The sequence below is a fragment of the Gavialis gangeticus genome, unplaced genomic scaffold (genome assembly GCF_001723915.1).
Source record: "Gavialis gangeticus isolate Ggan-Ray unplaced genomic scaffold, GavGan_comp1, whole genome shotgun sequence".
Lineage (NCBI taxonomy): Eukaryota > Metazoa > Chordata > Crocodylia > Gavialidae > Gavialis > Gavialis gangeticus.
The window spans coordinates 65,269,619-65,274,507 of NW_017729032.1; positions in this window are offsets into that span (position 1 = coordinate 65,269,619).

A 4,889-nucleotide genomic window follows, 5' to 3' on the forward strand; every position below is an offset into this window, starting at 1 on the left:
AGTCATTTAGACCTACAAGAATTCAGTATTCTCATTGCTCATTCTTGTGTTTGGGTAATCTGAAAGAATCATCAGTTCAGTGTTTCAGCTACTTTACACTGAAAGCTGTATGACGTTTTTAGATGTGGATTTCTTCAGTTAGTGTAGTAAGTGAGGCAAAATGGTGGAAAAATGGTGGTAGTTAAACTACCGTCCATGTTTTGTAGCAGGCTTGCTCCTTTACCTGGTTTCTTTTTTATGCCTTGTAACATTTATTTCTCTTAACACATTAGGTCACTATTTAATTCGGCACACTTGCCACAGTTCCACCTGTATTGATGTCAGAAGGAAAGTGTGGGGGAGGAAGAGTAGAAAGGTCATTGGATCTTGATGATGCTGTTCTGTACAGAAGTTGGCACATTGCTGCAGAGAAAGAGGTTAAAACTACAAGTAGGCACTAGTGATTTAGGGGTGTTGATGCGGGAAGACTGGTAGTCAAGTACCAATAGGACAGAACAAATTTGTAAGGGATAATGTCTATTTAAGCTATCCTCATGTGGCATCTGATAACCCAGAAGAGAAAATCAATTGCTGGGAATATGCCAGGGTTAGGGGTACAGCGACAAGGCAGTTAATTAGTCAGAATTAGTGCATACTGCATTTTCAGCTGGATAAAATCCTTTGAAAAAGATTTAAAGACATCTCACTTTATAAAAGTATTTCCACAGTTCTGAAGCCAGGTTCTGATAAAGCATCTGTCAGAGTTGTAAGATTCTGATGGTAACTTTTTGGACTGAAGACACCAGATAGCTTTAGCACTGTGCATTCTATCTACAAGGGATTGTTCCTCCAAATACTGAGCGTGTTGGCTGCCACCCACCAAAGCATGTAAGCATGTGCTTGCCTTTAAGCAAGTACTCCCATGAATTGGGGTTGAAGTGCAAGATAGTTTCATAGTTAGTAGGGTCGGAAGGGACCTGAGCAAATCATCAAGTCCGACCCCCTGCCATGGCAGGAAAGAGTACTGGGGTCAAACAATAAAGTCCTAGTTTCTTTTAGTGCCCTCAATATACTCATGCTTTTCGCATTAGGTCATCTGCTAAATGATGAAATGCCTACATCATTTGGATTAAAAAACAAATGCATGCTAATTCAGAAAGGGCTTAGCAATTGCCCCTAGCAGATTTATAGGTAGATGTTTCTTCTCTGCCAGGAAGTGACAAGTTATATATGGAGTCTCAGCATAACCCACCCTCCCTTTTTATTAAATATGTTTGTTAGTTTGGGGACAAAGAATGAAATTAGGGGAGACCAGAAAAACTAAAATAAATTTTCAAGAAAATATTGTTATAATGAGATAAAACTTTACTGTGCTTGCTGTTTTAGCAAAAAGTGACAAATTTTACTGTCTGCTGCATAAAGGTGCACCCATGTCTTTCAACATTTTGTAACCCATGGTGTATCTTGCATATCCATGCCTACAAAACAGTGTTTAAAAAAACAAACAAGCAAACTCATTTCACAACTTTGATGCTGTCAGGTTATGTATTAAATGGTGGTAGATTTACTGGATCTGTACAAATCAGAGAGAGACATCTCCTGCCCCCAAAATCTAAGTGGTCAAATAAAGACTATAACCAGAAACTGCTCCGGATAACCAGAGTGATTTAAGTTGTTTTAAGTGCTATAACTGTACTTAATAGACTATATTTCATTCTTCTTCAGCTGTCTAGCACAGGGAGGCCTGGTGTGATTATATGGCTCTTAATAACCTAAGTCAACAACTAAGATGTAATTGCTGTTAGGAAGGAGACATTGTATAGATAAACATAAGGTCTAGTTAGGATTTGTGTGTGCATGGAAATGAATGTGAAATAAGCTATGGTATGCATTTAAAGGGCATGAGCTCCCCAGCTGGATTATGTTATTGTGCATTAGGAACACCTTTGTGCAGTTTAGCTTAGTCTGTTTTAGAAGCAGATTACACTAAACCACCAAGAGGCACTCTTTGTGCCAAGTCCACATGGGGAGCTGGTACAGAATCACTATCCCAGGCCCACTGAGTGCGTATCTTTTGTGGATGAGCAAAAGTGGAAATAAACCTCACCCCCACCCTTCCGTCAAGTCATGACTATTCAACAACTTGCCTTAAGACATGGTCACATTGGAGTGATAGTGTAGCTGTGATGGTCCAGGAAACATGCAAGAAACATGAATATTTGGGGGTGATCTATCTTACTGGACCAACTACGTGGTTGGGATAGATTTTGGACAAACTTCCAAGCACAAAGTACTCTCTTTCAGGTCTGAAGAAAAAGCAGACACATACACCTTTAAATTAAAGCCGGAGGTATGTCTTTAAGATAAACTGTAGCTCAAACAGGAGTTACAGTCTTGATGCAAGGATTACTGGGTAGAGGGAGAGATTAGCCTACCCCTGAAATGGTTAATCTTTAAAAAGGCGAGCCTTGCTTTAAAGGATGCTTTTTGCCTTGCCAGCCAGTTCCTGTTATGACAACTGACGTCTTCCTTCTTCCAGACAGCACGTTGTGCTTTGTGGGCAGGATTAGTTCCTCCTCCGATGAACCTCTGGCAAAATAGAAGCTACAGCAGCTTTTTGCCTTGGGGGCTCCAGCAGATTTATACAGCAGAAAACAGTGTTAGCTCAGGCTGAAAATAGTGCATGGTACTACGAAGCAGTGTAAGGACATGGCCAGGCGCTCAGGACAAAGCGGAAGCAACAACTTCCATTTGCTGCAGTGATCGCAAACATGGGGCTGCTGGCAGCAGTCTCTTTTCTTTGTGCCTCGCCCCCACCCCAAGTCAGCATCTGGGACAGTTGCCCCTATTGCCTTCCCCTCCCACAGTTATGCCACTGGTACTACCTTTGATTCTTGTTTGACCTATTTTAGATTTCACCTAGCTAAACACCACCACTTTTATTTTGTCATGGTGATCAGCTATTATTCTAAAAGCATTGACCAACATAAAAAGAAACAAAAGGATGAAATAAATAGCTACATGAGGCCTATGACTTATTAAAGACCTTTGAATATATTTGTGTCAGAACAACAGCTCGACAAAAAGAAAATTATTACGCTTGGTAGGCCAGAGTGCAGGCATGACATTCTTCCAGGCGCAGCTCAAGATGTTTGGATTTCTATTTTAGCTAATATTTAACAAAAATGCTCGTATTTTTACATTCTCTGGGGTAGATGGATATGAATACTTGTTCTGCCCTTTCTTCTTTCTGTTCTCCTTGGATACCCTGCTGCTTTTTTATTTGTAATGTTTGTTTATTATCCTGTGGCCAATGCCAATGTGGCCTTAGGTATCTTACTGTGCCAGTATTTTCTATTATTACTTTAACAATATACTGTCAAAGAACTCTTGGACTGAATTCTTGATGCTGAGAAGCTGTAACTTGAAATAGGTAGACTTGTGGAGAGCCCCACAGCCTGGAAGGAGTGCAAACTAAAATTAAACTTGAAATCTGCTCTAGAATCATTTCATGAAGCTCTCTGTAAATGAATCTCTAAGGGAGAATTTTGTTGTCCTGTGAGACAAAATTGACATTTTTAGCTGGATATCTGGGCATTTTTGGCCCTTATCACTTCACTGTGGATTCACAGGTATACACATGGTGCAGGTGTGCAGCAGGCTTCATACTAGTCAGGCATGTGTGTGTACCTGAGTCTAAGTTCAAAAAAAAGTAGTTGCGGGGAGGACCGTGCCATGTTTTAGCCCCAATAACTGAGTGGCTAGGGCACTTGCCCAGAAAGTAGGAAAGCCAGGATCCTGGCCCACCCTTGCTCAGCAGAGTTTGGAACCAGTATATCTGACTTCCTAGCATGGTGCTCTAACCATCACACCATAGGTTAGGCATTTTCTAGTCCTTCCTCCAGCCCTCTTTTTGAACCTAAGCCACTGCACCAAGCATTTACTAGGTACTGGAAAAACTAGACAGCAAGGGTGAGGAAGGGAGGGAGTTTCTAGGCAAAGGTCTAGGCTAGAGCCCAGGGCCCCTTCCACATAAACAGCATCTATTTCACTGACTCAAATGCCTTTCAACTTGAATTTTTCCTCCTTCCCACAGATATCTCCCTCTCTCAGCTACTCAGCAAATCTGTTTTAAAGGCAGAATTGCCTAATACCTAACCTGTGGCATGGTGGCTGCTGCACTGTATTAGCAAGTGAGGATGGCATAGAACCTGGGTCCCCTGTCTGCTGGATGAGTGCCTTAGCCAATCTGCTATTGAAAGCAAAATATGGGTAGGTCTTTCTCCATTGTCTAACACCTGTGTTTCTGGCCAGCTGTGTTTCTGGATGCATGTGTCTCTCCAGAATGGGCATACATACGTAGCCTACTGCACATGCTCAGTTTATGTGCAGATGCTTACATGTCCACAGTGCAGGGGAAATGGAATCACACCCTGCATGCAAGTGTCCAAAGTGCCACTTAAACAGCTAGAACACTGCCATTTGGGCACACAAACAGAAACTAAATTCTGCCCTTCATCTTTGAGTCTTTAACTTATGCATAGATAGGGTAATAATTCCCCCAAAATTGTAGCATCTCCCTGTTCATAGCTGACTTTATAGGAAAATGATTGAAATAAGTTGTGTGCACATAGTAAGAAGTTCATAAGCTCTGCTTGTGTCATTTTCATTGTTGCCCGGAGGGGTCAGACCAATGCTCAGGATCTCAATATTGTGCTGTTAGACAGGAGGGCATGGTGTACAATTGCACATGCACACATAAAAATCAATTAAGCACACATACACTCACTAGGTGCATCCACCCCTACTAGGCATGCACACTCACACTAGCAACTCACACATGTTCAAAATAACCAGTCTAGGTTCATGCACACCTATCACCAGTTTAAGCCCATACACGCTACACACAC